General features: G+C 42.6%; 1 protein-coding gene across 1 annotated transcript in view; it reads left to right on the forward strand.

Moving 5' to 3' along the window:
• The window catches only part of gabrb1 (gamma-aminobutyric acid type A receptor subunit beta1), a gene marked incomplete at its 3' end in the record, with an annotated part of 126,888 nt that overhangs the window by 83,343 nt on the left and 23,244 nt on the right, over nucleotides 1-20,301 (forward strand). The window lies entirely within an intron of this gene.

Below are 20,301 nucleotides of genomic sequence, written 5' to 3' on the forward strand. Positions count from 1 at the left end.
TAATTCCTTGATTCGAGTAATATTTGAAGCTGCAATGTGTGCCTTTTATAGTTGTTGTAGTCCTACAGTGACGCATTAGGGAGTGAAAATGTCAGAGGCAATAACTGAAGCCTATCTGTGAGAAATGTGTTGGCTTGTGTGTACATGGTGGTAGGGGGTGGGTCGGTGAGATTTGGGTGCATGGCTGGGGGAGCAGATGGTGTGTATATGGTGGTGGGTGGGCCGGTGAGGTTTCAGGTTTGGGTGCATGGCTGGGGCGGCAGTGGCTCAGGGGTAGAGTGGCCGGGTAGAGTGAACTGGAAACCACAAGGTTCCCAGTTCCATCCCGGGCTGGGGGCTCCCCCCCAGAGTTAGTGTCGAAGTGTCCTTGAGCAAGACGCTGAACCCCTAATTGCTCCCGATGAGCAGGTTGGTGCCTTGCATGGTTTCCTCCACCATCGGTGTATGAATGTGTGTGTGAATGTGTGTGTGAATGGGTGAATGTAATGCACAATCTATGTAAAGCGCTTTGGATAAAAGCGCTATACAAATGCACCATTTTATATGGTGGGAGGGAGCAGGTGGTGTGTGTATGGTGGTTGGAGGTGGGTGGGCCGGTGAGGTTTCACATTTGGGTGCATGGCTGGGTGAGCAGGTGGCGTGTATCTGGTGGGAGGTGGTACATGTAGGTGGGCCGGTGAGGTTTGGGTGCATGGCTGGGGGAGCAGGTGGTGTGTGTATGGTGGTAGGAGGTGGGGGGTGGGCCGGTGAGGTTTGGGTGCATGGCTGGGGGAGCAGGTGGTGTGTGTATGGTGGTAGGGGGTGGGGGGTGGGCCGGTGAGGTTTCAGGTTTGGGTGCATGGCTGGGGGAGCAGGTGGTGGAGCAGCAGGACTCGGTGAGTTCACTGGATGAGACAGGGATGCTTATCGGTGCGGTGCTGGACTTCAACAATGAGACCGGCGTGATGACCGTGAAAGACAACAACTGTCACACCGCCACGGCTCATGACAGTATACCACAATATCAAAATACTTGGTTGTCTCTGTCGGGTGGAAACCGGCCAAAAACTGATACTTTTCAGGATTCAAAAATAGCAAAAGTAGCTTCACGCCGCGTTTTGAGCCGTGTTTCGAGTTTGTTGATCTTTTGTGTGACGCTGTAGTATGATCAAGTAGGATATACATTTACGAAACAACATAAAAAGAGTCAAGTCAAGTTTATTTCTAGAGCACATTTAAAAACAAAAAGTGCTGCACAGCATATCAATATACAATAGAAAAAGAAACAGTACTGTTACACGAAATGTACACAACAACACGTAATAAGAAATCACTTTTTAGCCGGAGCAATGAAGGAGAGCATGGAGGTTTTAAAAAGCACAAAGTACTATAGATACCATAAAGTAAGAGTATTTCTTTACTTGAATCATTGATCTAGAACAGTGGTTCTCAACCAGTGGTCCGGGGACCACCAGTGGTCCTTGGGGGGTACCAGGTGGGGGGGGGGGGGGGGGGTTCCCAGCAAAATTAGTTAACATAGCGTCACAATCATTTCAACCACTTAGCTTTGGCTATTCAAAAATAGTAGATATACAAGCTCATAGCTTGAGCTTGTAGATCTGCTATTTTTGAAAAATCTTGAAAATGTGTGCATAGCCTTGAATATATATATTTATAAAGCGAACATTTTTAACTCAAATCTTTGCTTCTGGGGGGGTCCCTGGCACAACATTTTCAGAATGGGGTCTGTGGCCAAATGTATATCAATTTAGGGGTCCCTGGCATGAAAAAGGTTGAAAACCATTGATCTATAACAATGATTCGATGATGAACCACGTCTGTCCATGTGTGTGTCAGATTGCTGCTGCGGTGTATTAAAAAGAAAAAACGTGAAGAGAATGTATTGCATGCGGACCGTTGTTTAACCACCTAAACCCCAGCTTCCGACAAGCCCCACAACGTGTTGCACATCCCCGCGCTCTTAAATATTTGATCGTCCAATCCTCATGTGTTTAATATCAAATAATATAAATATGCACCGACAATCACGATAGGATGAGAGTAAGCTTCTTACGGTTCTCAAAGTGCGGTCTTGTGTCTGTGTGTGTGTGTGTGTGTGTGTGTGTGTGTGTGTGTGGGGGGGGGGGGGGGGTGGGTGTGTGGGGTGGGGGTGTGTGTGGGTGGGTGTGCCACCCTTTGTCTAAGGACTACTGTGAAAGTATTATTAAAAAAAACATTGCGCTTCCATCAAACTGTAGGTTTTTCACGGCTATCATAATGAATAGTTACTTTTCAACAACATAGCTGGGCATGTTTGTTAAGGTAAGGACAGGGCAGAAAGTGAGCATGAATACAGTACGTACGCATACTGCAAAAAGGCTTGTATGCGCATGGACCCCCAGGACCCGGGTCCTGGAGGGGGTCCCCAGCAAAATGAGAAACAGTTTTTATTAGTTTCCATTATTTCCCCAGCTAGTAGTAGACCAGTGAGAGAATGCATTAAAAAAAATGACTAAAGTTTTCATATCACTCTCCCCATCTACTGTGTAGACAGCTGTAGAATGATGTGCAGAATCTAATTCAGATCTACATCTATTTAATAATAACCAGCCTCTATCGATGGTGCTGTAATGGTCGTCTCTCTCTCTCTCTCTCTCTCTCTCTCTCTCTCTCTCTCTCTCTCTCTCTCTCTCTCTCTCTCTCTCTCTCTCTCTCTCTCTCTCTCTCTCTCATAATTTGGGTCCAAATGCTAATATGTGCAGTACAGTACGGTGCTTATATTTTGGTGCAGGAGGGAGCGGGCGGACAGAAATTAACTGTGGCCGGTAATGAGCCGCAGTGAATTGGTAAAAAAAAAAAAACAATGGTCAGAAATCCAACGGGAGCAGGAATGAGAAAACAATCCTGCTCAGGTGCTATGGGATGGGGATTCTATCACGGAATCGATTCCCCAGTTATTGACAAAGGGAAATCAATGAAGGCTTTGTGGTCGTCAATTCTCATTGATTCTAGTGGGACCTGACGTGACATCATGTCAACTGTACCTCTGCACTAAATTAGTTCAAACTGCTGGTGCTGAATTAATGTTGTGACACTGAGACTAGCTGTGACTCTGTCCATGGTGCTGAATATATGTTGTGACACTGAGACTAGCTGTGACTCTGTCCATGGTGCTGAATTCATGCTGTGACACTGAGACTAGCTGTGACTCTGTCCATGGTGCTGAATTCATGTTGTGACACTGAGACTAGCTGTGACTCTGTCCATGGTGCTGAATTCATGTTGTGACACTGAGACTAGCTGTGACTCTGTCCATGGTCCTGAATTCATGTTGTGACACTGAGACTAGCTGTGACTCTGTCCATGGTCCTGAATTCATGTTGTGACACTGAGACTAGCTGTGACCCTGTCCATGGTCCTGCATTCATGTTGTGACACTGAGACTAGCTGTGACTCTGTCCATGGTGCTGAATTCATGTTGTGACACTGAGACTAGCTGTGATTTTTATTACTCAATCAATCGTTTTTTTTTTAGATTTTCTTACCTTTTTCAACTAGTCACAGCATATTTATCTCCAGTATGATCGATCCCCTTATGGTTGCTAATCACTGAGGGTTATACTGTGTGGTTTCACAAATGTGAACGAGGTCATCGCGACCTTGTTGACATTTGTTGTCTGAAAATAGCATGTCTGGACCAACAATACATAAGTAATACGTTAACCAAGAAGTGAATGGAGCAGCTTCGAATCTTCGGATCACGATATCTTGGGTTCTGAATTTTTTTTTTTTTTCAAAAACACGTCAAACGCGGCATTGGCACTGAATTAGTTAAATAAAGTATCCAATCAATCAATCAATCAATCAAAAGCTTCAATGTTGCGCATCAGTTGAAGCCAACATGCTCTACCTTTGATCGTCAGCGGAAATCAAAGGTTAAGTGTTAGTGACCCACATTAGCACCAATTTGCCAACAGCCACCGATAATAGTAAAGGATTGATAAGGAATTGGATCGATAAGCAGGATCTATAAGGGGAACAAAATAGATTAAAAAAATGTGCGATCTCCATCCTTACTCTGGGCTCTGCGTTGCCAACTACCTGCAATCCAAATAAGGGACCCCCAGCCCGGGAGGCCCTTATTGCCAAGAAAAATAAGGGACACCCAGAAAAAAAGATAGAATCTCACTGTACGTACAGTTTTTGTACATTATATCAACAACCTGGATTATAGCATATCTCGTTGCTGTCGGGCAGAAACCTCTTATCTCCATATTTCTTTGTAAATGAACGTCCTACTTGATCATACTACAGCGTCACACAAAAGCATCAAAAGTAGCAGATCTACAAGCTCGAAACGCGGTGCGAAGCGACGCGTTTCGAGCTTGTAGATCTGCTACTTTTGATGCTTTTGAATTTGAACCCTGAAAAATAACAGTTTTGGACATCATGACGTTTCCACCCGACAGAGACGATTATGTGTACGAGCTGTTAGAACTTGGTGAGACGTGCGTCATTGATTGATTCTCCCCCCGAAACAAAATAAGGAACAAAGAGTGTCCCCTGTGTCAGTTCAATGAGGGACGCGTCTTTTTAGTTTCCAAAAAGAGGGACGGTTCTGTGTTTCAAGGGACGGTTGGTTGGCAGCCCCGCCCCCGAGGTGACCGTGACCCTTTGTGTGTTGTTGGCGATGATGTCACGATGATGAAGATCAGGTGAGACTCCATGCTGCAACCAGCAGCTGATAGCCAGCCTTAACCAGACGCACTCCTCCCAGGGGGCACACACACACACACGCACACGCACACGCACACACACACACGCACAAACACACACACACACGCGCACACGCACACGCACACACAGGCACACATGGCATTATTACTATACTTGTGAGGACGTCAACGTTGTAGGACAGTGTTTTTATGAGGTTTAAGTCATTTTATGAATGCCATTTTAAAATGTTTCTCCTAACACCTAAAAGCCGAGAAGAGACGATCTACAAGCTCACGGTGCGTCTCAGCTACGACACGTCGTGAGCTTGTAGATTATATCGGCTATTTTCGGTGCACGACTCCGTCGCACAGCTAAGTATAAATCAGGCATAACTCCAACCGATAAACCCTAAACCTGACCTCTAAATGACTAATCCTAAACCTAAACCTGACCTCTAAATGACTAATCCTAAACCTAAACCTGACCTCTAAATGACTAATCCTAAACCTAAACCTAAACCTGACCTCTAAATGTCTAATCCTAATCCTAAACCTGACCTCTAAATGTCTAATCCTAATCCTAAACCTGACCTCTAAATGACTAATCCTAATCCTAAACCTGACCTCTAAATGACTAATCCTAATCCTAAACCTGACCTCTAAATGACTAATCCTAATCCTAAACCTGACCTCTAAATGACTAATCCTAATCCTAAACCTGACCTCTAAATGACTAATCCTAAACCTAAACCTGACCTCTAAATGTCTAACCCTAATCTTTTCATGATTGTAAGCCCTAACTCTAAACATATATTTTAATCATAAAAACAACCGTATTTCTTGTGTGTGTGTGGGGGGGGGGGCATTTGGCTCTCACAAGTATAGTAATATAAGAACATATGCACAGAGAGAGAGAGAGAGAGAGGGAGAGGGAGAGTACAGCAGAACGAGCAGACAGACAGACAGGCAGACAGGCAAACAGACAGACAGACAGACAGACAGACAGACAGACAGACAGACAGACAGGGTGGGGGTCGTGTCCACTCATTCCATTTGAGCGGTGAGACAGGAGAGAGGGACATGTTGATAAAGGGACCAGGGCTCTATGTTTGTCCCTTTTAAAAAAGGAGAATGGCTGTTTCCTCTTCTTTCACGGGCCGCTGAAGACACGCCTGTTGGCGGGACGCCCTTATTGGCTGAATCCCCCCGAGGCCAACACTTCTGTGAGTGGCCAGTTACACCGTAGGAGAGCTGCTGGCCCTGGCCTGAGCCTTCATGTCCCCTCACACACACACACACACACGCACGCACGCACGCACGCACGCAGAACAAAACATGTCCCCTTATATACGCCTCCACCTAATCTCTCCCAGAAAACCTCTTATCTCCAACTTATATATTTTTTCCCTTGTAAATGAATTCCCTACTTGATCATACTGCAGTGTCACACAGTGGTGGAAAAGAGTACTCAATGTTTTTACTTAAGTAAAAGTATCAATACTGCACTGTAGAAAATAATAAGTAAATGTCCGGAATAAAAAAAATGCCTGAGTCAAAGTACAAAAGTATTGGTATCGCAATGTACCTAAAGTACCAAAAGTAAAAGTACTCATTATGCAGAATGTCCCATTTCAAGTTTTCAAATGTATAAGAATATTTTGAAAATAGCAGATCTACAAGCTCACAATGCGTCGCATTGCGACGCATTGTGAGCTTGTAGATCGGCTATTTTCAAATGGCCGAAATGTATATATAAAGGGCTGAAGTGGTTAATTTATGTTTTGTAATAATAATCAAAATATACAAAGTAACTAGAAACTAAAGTGTTCAAATAATTGTAGTGGAGTAAAAGTACAATAATTGGAACCGAGATGGAGTGGAGCAGTAAAAGTATTGGAAGTCGGAAATACTCAAGTAAAGTACAAACACCCCCAAATTGTACTTAAGTACAGTACTTGAGTAAATGTACTTAGTCACTTTACACCGTATTGCACAAAAGCACCAAAAGTAGCAGATCCGCAAGCTGAACACGTGGCACGAAGCGACGCGTTTTGAGCTTGTAGATCTGCTACTTTGGCTGGATTATTTTTTTATCCTGAAAAGGAACAAATTTGGATATATGAGGTCTCCACCCGACAGAGACGATATGCTCTCTCTCTCTCTCTCTCTCTCTCTCTCTCTCTCTCTCTCTCTCTCTCTCTCTCTCTCTCTCTCGCACATTCACGCTTGCCCGCACACAAACGGCCACACTGTGCTTTCCGTAATTACGCTGCCCTTGAATTTTTCATTCCACAGAGACAGGGCGTTCCCCCAAATAGAAAAAAAAAAAAAAAAACTTAAACCAAGGCCACGGGAAAGACTAATTATGCCCTGTCCCTGCCTATGGGTGCTCCCCAAACTCTCTCTTTTGATAGTTAGATAGATATGCAAAGTAAGGCGCAAGGTCAGGCACAAAAGTGTACAAACAGGGTTGTATTTAGTCTCTGGATTACTCATGGGTGTGTTTTGGGGGCAAAGTACTATCAAGGACCTCAAGTTTTGGTAGGCATTAATTAGGTCACAGACCCCTCCATAACTCTGAGAGTGTTCAAATTGGGACCTTAATGGACCCTTAGGGGCCCCGACCCCCCCCCCTCATGTCAAAGTAGTCGTCACGACTTTTAGTTCGGGTTCATGAGCTCTGGCACCTAAGAATTCACAAACTAGGGCAGTGGTGTAAAATAACTAAGTACATTTACTCAGTACTGTACTTTTACTTTACCGGAGTATTTCCAATTGTCTATACTTTTACTTCTACTCCACTACATATCAGAGGCAAATATTGTACTTTTACTCCACTACAATTATTTGAAAACTTTAGTTGCTAGTTACTTTGCAGATATAAATTATTATATTATAACATACATTAACAAGTTTAGGCCTATTTTATACATAGGCTATTTGAAAATAGCCGATCTACAAGCTCACAACGCGCGTTGTGAGCTTGTAGATCTGCTATAATCAAACATTTTAGTACTTTTAATTTTGGTACTTTAAGTAAATTTTGATACCAATACTCTTGTACTTTTACTCAAGTAAAATAATTACAGACTTTTACTTGTAACAGAGTACTTCTACATTGCAGTATTGATACTTTTACTTAAGTAAAACATTTGAGTGCTTTTTCCACCACTGCTTATGGGTCATCGCAGTACCTTTCTACCTACAACAGTTTATATAGGAGCAGTCAAGTGTGATGGACGTGTATGTAGATGAGCTTGCAGATCGTCTATTTTAACTATTTTTGACATACAGCGAAGTTGAAGTATATAGGCTTGTGTATACGTGAAAGTGATCCGCCGACATTGCAGAGTCTGAGCAATCAATCAGAATCCATGACGGATACAAATGGTAGGTGATCTGTGAATGACAGATGAGCAAACATCTGTGACAGACTGTCACAGATGACTTCATGAATGCCAGTGATGAGTAATCCTCTCTTACTCCATCTATCAATCCACACGTCATCCCAGACTCCTAGCTCTCTCTCTCTCTCTCTCTCTTGGCTCCCAAACTGTGGAACGAACTCCCCATTGCAGTCAGAACTGCAGACTCACTCCCAATCTGAACTCTCTCACCTCTTCAGACCAGTGTTGATTTTGTCGACTAAAACTATGACGAAAAATGTTGGTCGACTACCTTTTTTCACTGACAAAAACTAAATAAAAACTAAATAAAAACTAAGCTATGATGACCACAACCAAGACTAAATTTACTGACAATTTCGGCAACACATACTGTAAGAACTAGACTAAAATGTTAGTGAGGGACTATAGTGGAGCAGAGATCCAGTAGAACTAAAAGACAAGTAATTTTATGCTTGGTTGTGCTCTGGTGTTGCGCTCTGAAAATAGCAGATCTACAAGCTCACAACGCGTCGCGCTGCGACGCGTTGTGAGATTGTAGATCTGCTATTTTCAGCATGCAACCAATTGTAAAATCGGGCATTACGACGCCATCAAGGCACCGCCACAATACATTTTAGTCGACTAAATCAACTGTAGATCTAGTTGACTAAAATGTTATGATATTTAGTCGACTAAAACTAGACAAAAACTAAAACATTTCAGATGACTAAAACTAAATGGAATTTTATTCAAAAGACTATGACTAAAACTAAATCAAAATGTTGTGTCAAAATCAACACCTCTTCAGACTCCACCTCAGCCTTTGGCCCTTAACCTAGATATATGACGACCATGCAGACATACCGATCTCTATGGTCATGTGATCAAGACGGATCTGTTCGATTTGTCATATTCCCTCCTGATTGGCTAAGATTGACATCTAAAGTTAGCTGGAGTGGCCCGTTTTGAACAAAATGCCGCATCGTGAACGCAGCGACCGATTGCGGTGAAACTGTGCACGCACAATTGTGTCCAAACATCACGCAAATCTGTACACATTATCTCTTTAGTCAAGTGATCAAGACTGATTTTTCATATTCCATCCTGAATGGTGAATTCCGGCGGAGACCTGTGATTCGTGGATCACTTTTTCTAGTTTATTGTTTTTTTTTACCACAAAGTTAAAATGTAATTTAGATAGCATGTTATTTATAGTGATGCTAGGTTCATTGTTTACCTGGAATCCTGTAGTTGTGCAGGCTATTATTTTGATAGTAATTGTCAAACAGGGGAGACAGTGGCTCAGGGGTAGAGTGGCCGGGGAGCGTGAACTGGAAACCGCAAGGTTCCCAGTTCGATCCCGGGTTCCCCTAGAGTTAGTGCCGAAGTGTCCTTGTCCTTCAAGACCCCTGAACCCCTAACTGCTCCCGATGAGCAGGTTGGTGCCTTGCATGGTTTCCTCCGCCATCGGTGTGTGAATGTGTGAATGTAATGCACGATCTATGTAAAGCGCTTTGGATAAAAGCGCTATATAAATGCACCATTTACCATTTACCATGTTTTAGTCTAATGCTAGCCAGGTCAATGGTTTACCTGTGATCCTAGTTTACTGAGGCACTACGCTGTCTCTCTGCATGCGTTAACATGCGTTTACCTTGCTTATCGCTCTGGATAAAAGCGTCTGCTAAATGCCTAAATTGTAAATTGTAATCCTTCCATTCTGGCTCCCCGGAGCCAGAGAGTAAGTAAGTAAGTAAGTGCTAAGTATGTCGGAGAGAGGCTTATTGTCGGTATCAGCTGAGAACGCGGGAGTCTATCCCTGGAATGCTGAGGTGGAGCGCCATACCTACTGTACCATCAACACACAGTACTTACCGCTCCACTTGCCACATGCAAGCCGTGCCGCTCATACGCTGAGTTGGCGGTGCCCGGGATCGAACCCATGACCTTGTGGTCCAAAGACGAGAGCTTAACCCTGAGATAAGTTGCATGCAGTACACGTAGCAATTCCACAATATTCCACAATATAATTATTTTTTATTAGGCAAACGTTGTACTTTTACAATTATTTGAAAACTTTAGCTACTAGTGACTTTGCAGATATAAATGATTACATTATACAACATACATTCTACATTGCAGTATGGATACTTTTACTTAAGCAAAACATTTGAGTACTTTTTCCACCAATGCTGTCCGCTCACCTCTCATTTAAAATGTATTACTAGACCACACCCCCTACCTGTCCGCTCGCCTCTAATTGTAAAATGTATTACTATAGGCCACGCCTCCCTACCTGTCAGCTCGCTCTCATTGGAAAATGCATTACTAGGCACATGGGTCACTTCCTGTGTGAAACGACCATTAGGAGAGGAGACAGACAGACAGACAGACAGACAGACAGACAGACAGGGGGATTGGATGAGGTTCTCATGTTGCTGGTAACAGGGTGGCTGTCTGTCAGACAGGAAAGGAAAGGAAAAGCATCATCATATCATAATGCACTTTTTCTTGGAATTCAAACCTGACGTGCTTGCACAGGCACTCTAGATAATAAACTGCATGTATTGAGATCAATGCTGCTCAGTGGATATACTATTGCTTCCATCGTATCGTTGCTGTCGGGCAGAAATAGTGGAGGTTAAAAAACGTGGGAGTTTACAAAGCACATAAAGGAGGTGTCCAACCATTTCTCCATGAAGGCAGGAGTTTTTTTGCAGGTTAGCTTACCTTAGTTTAAAAGTAGGTTTCTTGCACAGTGTAAAAGAGGGGTGCAGACCTACTTTCTGGGAGTTATTTTTGGTAGAATCATGACAGGTAAAAACCAGCAGCAGGAGCGTGCGTGTGTGTGTGTGTGTGTGTGTGTGTGTGTGTGTGTGTGTGTGTGTGTGTGTGTGTGTGTGTGTGTGTGTGTGTGTGTGTGCGTGTGCGCGTGTGTGTGTGTGTGTGTGTGTGTGTGTGTGAATCCACCAAGTCAGGGCTTTTTAAATAGCGTTTCATTTTAATTATTTCTGTTTTTCACAGTCACATAAAATAGAGGAGGATAACGAGCAGTGGTGAACACAAGTACTCAACCACAGTACTTGTGTCAAAGTATAGATACTCCTGGTGAAGTATTACTCCACTACAAGTGAAGGTTGCTCAGTCAAATTTGTACTTGAGTTAAAGGTAGGGTAATGTAGCTACTGCAGAGAGAAAGCTTTTGTATTGATCTCACAGTATGCCAGCACTTAAAGGTAGGGTAAAAGTGATATGTCTTTGGTTAAAATAAGTGTTAAATAGCTCTATATTGTGATAGTAGCTACTCATTGCTATAGAGCTGGGGTCTTCAACGTTTTCAGGCCAAGGACCCCCTAGCTGAGAGAGAGACAATTGTGTTTCAGATTAAAGTTTTATTTTTTTTACTTAGTCTGCTCTTTTTTCCCTCTACACCTATAGCCTCTTTACCAAAAATAGCCGATCTACAAGCTCTCAACGCCTCGCGCTGCGAGGCGTTGAGAGCTTGTAGATCTGCTATTTTTGGCTAATGTTCCCCTCAGAAAAGGAATTCTAGGGTTCAAGTGCTTAATGTAAAAAAAACTAAATCCTATCACAGAAATATTTGGCGGACCCCCTATAGTAGCTCTGAGGACCCCCTAGGGGTCCCGGACCCCCTGTTGAAGACCCCTGCTATAGAGTGTTTGTTCAGTAACAGGAGTCTCCATGTCTCAGCTCTTTAAGTAAAACTATAAATACTGCAATATGGAAATACTCTACATATTATACAAATTAAAGATTTCAAAGTACAAAAGTATTGATATCAAAATGTACTTAAAGTTCCAAAAGTAGAAAGTACTCATTATGCAGAATGTCCCATTTCACAAGTTTTCAAAGGTATAAAAATCATTTGAAAATAGCAGATCTACAAGCTCACAAATGTAACAACTAGTAACTCAAGTTTTCAAATAATTGTAGTCGAGTAAAAGTAAAAAATGTTAATCTGAGATGTAGTGGAGTAGAAGTAAAAGCACAGAAAATTGGAAATACTCAAGTAAAGTGAAAATACCTAAAAATTGTACCGTACCTGAGTACATGTACTTAGTTACTTTACACCACTGGTATGTGGTGAATGGAAGCCAGGAAATGGTCCATGTCCGTGTTTTTGTGGTGCATTGTGTGTGAAACAGCTGAGCCAGGGAGCCTGTGGTTTGTGTAGCTCTAATACCGTATTGATACTGTATATGGATCGATTGGTTTATTGATCTCATTCATCCATGTGAGCGTGAGCCAGGAGTAAGGGTCAGAAGGGTTGATTGGAGTTGGTTTTTAGCCTATAGGCACCAGGGTCCCCCTGCCTGACAGGCGCTCTTATACGTATGCCTGTGGTGGACACTGTGACAAAGTATGCATTTCCTTTGAGTGCTGCCCTTCTTCTTCATTTTAACACATTAAGACCGGGAACGCATCTGTGTGTCATTTTAAGACTTCTTTGGCTATTCAAAAACGATGCCGCGCCATGAGCTTGTAGATTTGCTATTTTTGAAGAATTGTGAAAATGTGTGCAAATCTTTGAATATATATATATATATATTTTTTTAAAGCGGACATTTTTAACTCCAATCTTTGCTTCATTTGGGTTCCTGGAACAAAATATTTTGAGATGGGGGTCCATGGCCAAATGCGTTTAATTCTGGGGGTTAGTGATGTGCGGGTCGGGTTTTTTCATGACCACCACGGAACCCAACCCGCCACAACCCGCCCCGCGAACCCATATATAAATCTATGGCTCGCGGGGCGGGTTGAGCCCCGCGGGTCGTACCTATAATTCTGTAAAATCATGGTTAGAATTTTTTTTTTTTTGCGTGTGAGAGCGGCTGACCCGCTCACCCGCAGCCCGCATAATTGCCTCTGAAATCCTGACTCGACCACCCATGCCGCGGGTTGACCCGCGGGTTGACCCGCAGGTTGACCCGCGGGTTACAGGTCGGGTCGCTCATCACTAATGGTCCCCCTCACGCATTAGAAGCACAATATCATTCACCAGAACCAGGGACCAGGTGTGTTTTCAGTCAATCTATCATGGTTAAAATGGAGTTCAATGTAGTGGAAATTCATCCAAAAATACAACAAATACTAACAAGTAAGATGCGCGAACGCGGGAAGCGAACGCAGCTGGAAAATAACAATAAGAAGAATAGAAAGGAATGAGCAATTGTAGAGAAGTGGGTGGTACAGTTGTTTTCTTTTTGGGGCAAACTGTTCTCAAACTAAGGCATTTTCAACTTGCCATCCGGCCTGAAATATGCACAAATGACATGGAATACTTAGATATCCCAATAGATGAACTCATGTAGATGCTTGTAGATGTGTTATTTTTGACTGTAGCTGCTATATTTTTCTCAGAGGAGTGTAATTAGTCACCCAGGGGCAATGAGAGCGTGAGTCACATGGGGGCAGCCAATGAGAGCGTGAGTCACATGGGGGCAGCCAATGAGAGCGTGAGTCACATGGGGGCAGCCAATGAGAGCGTGAGTCACATGGGGGCGCGGCTGCACACATACTGCACACACACAGAGACACACAGACAGCACGGTTTCATAGTAGGCTCCACTTGCGCGGAGGCGCGCCTTCTTCCGCTGCGTTCGCAATAATTTACAGATACTCAAAAAGATTTACTTATAAGTACAGTACTCAAGTAAATGTACTTAGTTACTGTCCACCACTGTGCGGTGTGCTTTCCATTGGGTGCAATGCAAGGATCTTTTTGCCTAAATGAAACGACAGCTTGAGTGAATTATTTTGGGGTCAGTGAGTGGTGACATGTTGTGGCTTATACTAGGGAGAGAGAGAGGGAGGAATGACGGTAAAAATAAGCACCGTATCCTTGGAAATGTCTCCAGGAAGCTCCGGGGGAACGGTTTGGATAGATAGGTGAATTCATGGAAGGCTGACTCACCACCCTCGCCCTCGTTAGCTTTCCCCTATTCGTATTCCTGTGTGTGTGTGTGTGTGTGTGTGTGTGTGTGTGTGTGTGTGTGTGTGTGTGTGTGTGTGTGTGTGTGTGTGTGTGTGTGTGTGTGTGTGTGTGTGTGTGTGTGTGTGTGTGTGTGTGTGTGTGTGTGTGTGCGTGCGTGCGTGCGTGCGTGCGTGCGTGCGTGCGCGCGCGCGAAAAAGTGGTGGGAAAAGCACTCAAATGTTTTACTTAAGTAAAAGTATCAGTACTGCAATGTAGAAATACTCAGTTACAAGTAAAAGTCCGGAATTAAAAATGTACTTGAGTAAAAGTACAAAAGTATTGGTATCAACACACTTAAAGTACCGAAAGTACTCATTATGCAGAATGTCCCGTTTCACAAGTTTTCAAATGCATAAAATGTATGCAAATCTTTTGAAAATAGCAGACCTACAAGCTCACAATGCGTCGCATGCGATGCATTGTGGGCTTGTAGGTCGGCTATTTTCAAATGGCCTAAATGTATATAGGGCTGAAGTGGTTAATGTATGTTTTTTTGTAATAATAATCAAAATCTACAAAGTAACTATAGTGACTGAAGTTTTTAAATAATTGTAGTGGGGCAAAAGTATATTTGCCTCTTGAGATGTGGTGGAGTAGAAGTAAAAGTACTGAAAATTGGAAATAGCCTACTCCAGTAGAGTAAGAATACCTCAAAATTTTACTTAAAGGGCAAGACCACTTTGGTAGAGGTTTTGGTTGTGTAGTTAACTTGCCATGATGTAACTCCAAAGGTGGTCAAGAAATCAAAAATAATTGCTCCATTGATTAGAAATTGGTAATTGAAAATATGCTCCTCATTGACCTACTTTATACGGTAAAACAGCTCTCAAAATCACTCTTTTAGCACAAAACCGAACGCTAACAAAGTTGATTCAGACAATATAGAACATCACCAAACCTATTACTGTTTTTTTTTTTTTATAAAAATGTCAACTTCCTGTTGATTTTGCCATTTTTAATAAGTAGAAAACCCGGACTGGATCCGCGGATCGGGATCCAGATCTTCAAATAGTAAAATCAACAGGAAGTTGACATTTTTATTAAAAAAAAAACAGTACTGGGTTTGGTGATGCTCTATATTGTCTGAATCAGCTATGTTTGGGTTCATTAACGTGCTAAAAGAGTGACTTTGAGAGATGCTTTACTGTACAATGTAAGTCAATGAGGAGCATATTTTGAATTATCAATTTCTAATCAATGGAGCAATTATTTTTGATTTCTTGCCCACCTTTGGAATTACATCATGGCAAGGTAACTACACAACCCAAACCTCTACCAAAGTGGTCTTACCCTTTAAGTACAGTACTTGAGTAAATGTGCTTAGTTACTTTACACAGCTGGTGAAGACATATGTGACCATATTTTTTTTTATCTCTGTGTTATTCATAATATGAATAACAACACGGAGATAATAAAAAAAAAACAAATCAACTAAAAGCAAGAGTGAAAAAATAGGTCTTGAGCTGTGTTGTCATGTGATGAAAAAGGCAAAACGACCTTTTATGTAGATGGCAGATTTGCACACGTAATGATAATAAATACATGTGTGGTTATTGTTATTGTTTACTCTTGTCGTGGCACAGCGTTTGATTGGCAGTCAGAAGGCTTTGATAACAGCGTGTCAACAAGGCTATTGGACGACGGCTCTAATAACGATGGGAACATGTTTTCATATCGCTGCACATTAAGTCGACACACCCACGAGGGGTTAAAGTCATTAGGCGGTGGATTGAGATTGGATTGAATTCCTTCGCCTGGTCCTGCATGGCGGAAAAACCTCGTATGAACAAAACTGTTACTTTTCAGGGACAAAAGAACTAAAACACCCATGGATGGATCCACTGTAGTTATGAAGCTCTTGTTGATAGTGTGAGCTTGTAGATCGGTGTATGAAGAAGTAAGGCATTCGTTTACAAAAAAATCTGCAGTGGTGGAAAGTAACTAAGTACATTTACTTAAGTAGGCTACTGTGCTTAAGTAAAATGTTGAGGTATTTGTACTTTACTTGAGTACGTCTCCTACATCTCAGAGGAAAATATTGTACTTTTACTCCACTACAATTTTTGGAAAACTTTAGTTACTTTGCAGATATAAATTATGATATTATAAAACATACATCAACCACTGTAGCCCAATTTTATACACAGGCCATTTGAAAATAGCCGATCTACAAGCTCACAACGCGTCGCATCGCGACGCGTTGTGAACTTGTAGATCTGCTATTTTCAAACATCTTTTTACTTTTACTTTTGGTAATTTAAGTATATTTTCATGCCAATACTTTTGTACTTTTACTCGAGTAAATGTTTAATTCTGGACTTTTACTTGTAACAGAGTATTTCTATATTGCAGTATTGGAAAAACATTTGAGCACTTTTTCCACCACTGAAAATATACGAATTGTAACATGGAGTTAGGAGGTTTTGTGTGCGCCGTCGCCGCCGTCTGGAGCTGTAATGATGATGGATGTGACGGAGCCATTCCAGTCCCTTTGTCACAAACTCCTAATCCGCACGCAGCAGCATGTGGTCATAACCTTCACCAAGCCTCTCTCTGTCACTGCTCTGATGTTTTACTTAACTGAAAGTAGAAATACCACAATGTAGGAATGCTCTGTTAAAGGGGCTACACCATGAATAAAATTGTATTTTATTTTATATAAATATTGTCCCTTAATACGATTTATACAGGTTTAAGCCTAAACAACCACCCAGATCATTTTTCTCATAATATGTCTGTCTAAAATGTTGTCTTTGGGCAGAGGGGCGCTATTGAGGAAGTTTGTCTGTCAATCATCACCTCCCTCCGCCCTCCTCACCGATTTTCCCCGCCCTCATTAGAATAGGGCCAATGGCGCCGGTTGTAAACAATATGGGAGGTGGAGACTGAAAATGAGGGGGCGGGACTATTAAAATGAGTCCCCATGATGTCACCAAAATGTGAAATGGTCTGTTCAGAGACATGAAATGAAGATGAAAGACTGAGTGTAAAAAAGAAAACGTATTGTCTTGTACAAGGGACACTGGGGTCATCAAATTATTGGCTTAGGAATGCGACAAAAACAAAACAATATCCATGAATTCAACTCTCCATGGGGTGACTAATCCACAGAATACATTTTTGGGGGGTGAAATATCCCTTTAAAGTAAAAGTCCTGTAATCAGAATTTTTACTTGAGTAAAAGTAAAAATTATAATAATTTTGGCATCAGAATATACTTACTATCCGAGTATTCCGATTTTTTTAAATGCCAATCTACAATCCGGTGTACAAGCTCTCGATGTGACCTGTTCTCATCTTGTAAATCAGCTAAATTTGAATAGAATAAAAAGTATAAAATTGGCTTAGGTGGTTAATGTATGTTTTTTGTTGCACTTTTACCTCTGAGATGCACTCTATGATATTTGCAATTTTTCGTATATATCTGCTATTTTTGAATAGCCAAAGTGTAAAATAATGCTTTTTTTGGCTCAAATCAAAAAGTGACACAGATGCGTCCAAGGTCTTAAAATATGGAGCTAAGAGGTTTGTGCCCGACAACAACGATATGAAGGTGAAATTCATACACAAGTACTCAGTACTCAAGTAAATGCACTTTGTTACATTGTCTAGCACTAGTACCACCACCACCACCACCACCCTCACCAACCCCCCCGTACACCCCCCCCCCACCCCGTCTTCAATCAATACTAAAAGAATCAACCAAAGCACTTCCAACCGCAAATCCAATCCCAAAACGGTGAAACTGAAGCGTGAGACCGAGCCTTCAACACGAGACCCCAACCACGTGGAGGAGGGAGGGGGGCTTTGGAAGAGTCAGTCATGGATTTGTCGACTGTCGCCCCGATTCCCTGGATTTTGGGCCGTTAATTCTTCATTAATCAGAGTCGTAATTAAGACGGAGCATTTCAAAAAGCCGGGGGGGGGGGGGGGGGGGGTTGTGGATGGGGGGGGTTGGCGGAGAGGGGGCTCAGTCATGACTTGAGCGTCGCGAAAGCAATTATGGCAGAGAAACGGAGAGTCGGAGCTCCGCGGCAAGCCGGGGAGGGATTTGGGGGGCGTGATGGAAGGCTGCGGAGGTACCGAGTGTGCTTTGGGGAATCGGTGTGTGTGCGTGTGCGTGTGCGTGTGCGTGTGCGTGTGCGTGTGCGTGTGCGTGTGCGTGTGCGTGTGTGTGTGTGTGTGTGTGTGTGTGCGTGTACACACGTGCGTGCTCGAGTGTAATTGCATTACTATACTTGTCGGGACCAAATCTCCCCACAAGTATATAGTAGTAGTAGTATAGTATTCAAGAAATAAACATTTTTTAAGGACCGTTTCCTGGTCCTCGCAAGAGAAATGGTTGTTTTATGCAAAAAATAATAATAATAATTGGGAAAATGAGGTTAGGATTAGGTTTAGGATTAGATATTTAGAGGTTAGGTTTAGGATTAGACATATAGAGGTTAGGTTTAGGGGGTTGGGTTTGGATATAAATATGCCTGATCTATACTTGTCACGCACTGAAAAAAGTGTCGATCTGTAAGCCCACAATGCATCACAGATGCGTTGTGAGCTTGTAGATCTAAACATTTTCAATGCCGTACAAAAATGTCAATGTCCTCACAAGTATAGTAATTACAGTACAGGTACCCCTGCACAAATACGTGTGTGTGTGTGTGTGTGTGTGTGCGTGTGTGTGCGTGTGTGTGTGTGTGCGTGTGTGTGTGTGTGTGTGTGTGTGTGTGTGTGTGTGTGTGTGTGTGTGTGTGTGTGTGTGTGTGTGTGTGTGTGTGTGTGTGTGTGTGTGTGTGTGTGTGTGTGTGTGTGTGTGTGAGTGCGGGTGTGCGTGCGGGTGTTGGAGGCGGCATTGATCATTTTCTCGCCTCCCGCATAACGTCAACCTTCGTCTCCCCAAGTGCCACGGCCCGTCTGCTTGTCTTCTATTTTGGAACGGGAACATCGGAGGTGTAGCGTCAGGTTCTTAAGGTGCTACACTGGCAAAAAAAAAAGAATAATATATCCAGTTTGAATTCCAACTGGAACCCGCCGTGGGTTCCATCTTTTACACTCTCAGAGTTAATTTTAAACCCAGGATTTTACAGCGCCCGAATTATGCACCGGCCTAATAATTCACACACTGGGGACGATAATAAGAGTGTTATTTATGACGACACGTGATCTGCAGTGTGATGAATTGGCATTTTTCTCCACTCATATACCAGTGAATTATTGAAACCATTTGAAGAGCTCTCTCTCCCTCTCTCTCTCTCCCCTACCGATATGTTGCCACTCTTTTGCACCTCATGTCTAACCAGTGGTGGAAAGTAACTGAGTACATTTACCTAAGTACTGTACTTAAGTACAATTTTGAGGTATTTGTACTTTACTTGAATATTTCCAATACTTTTACTTCTACTCCACTACATCTCAGAAGCAAATATTGTACTTTTACTCCACTACGCTTATTTGATATTTTCAAACAGTTTAGTACTTTAACTTTTGGTACTTTAAATCCATTTTCATGCCATTACTTTTGTACTTTTACTCAAGTAAATTTTGAATTCTGGACTTTTACTTGTAACAGAGTATTCCTATATATTGCAGTATTGATACTTTTACTTAAGTAAAGAATTTGAGTCCTCCACTGTGTCTAACCTCATGTACATACAGTACCTGCTGCTTATGATACTATACTAGAGGTTCACACCTACGCCGCCCCGCCTATCCGACCGATATGCCCATATATGGAGCTCTCCGTATCTGTCAGTCCTTGTCCCATGCCTATACATACGGGCACGCACCCCCTTTGTGCCCATATATGGAGCTACCTTTCAGTCACAACGGCGCTCCTCTAACCTTTAAGCCACCGCTGCCATGTGTGTACTGCACACTTTATGTAGATCAGGGGTCTTCAACAGGGGGTCTGGGACCCCTAGGGGGTCCTCAGAGTTACTACAGGGGGTCCGCCAAATCTTTGTGATATGATTTTTTTTTTACCTTAACCACTTGAACCCTAGCATCCCTTTTCTGAGGAGAACTTTAGCCAAAAATAGCCGATCTACAAGCTCACAACGCCTCGCGCTGCGAGGCGTTGTGAGCTTGTAGATCTGCTATTTTTGGTAAAGAGGTATAGGTGTAGAGGGAAAAAAGGGCAGACCAAGTAAACAAAAAAAGTTGAACCTGAAACACAATTTTATACAATATAGAGGGGGTCCCTGCTTCATCTCTCTCTCAGCTAGGGGGT

Source organism: Gymnoscopelus microlampas (assembly GCF_963454915.1).
Source record: "Gymnoscopelus microlampas genome assembly, chromosome: 20".
Lineage (NCBI taxonomy): Eukaryota > Metazoa > Chordata > Actinopteri > Myctophiformes > Myctophidae > Gymnoscopelus > Gymnoscopelus microlampas.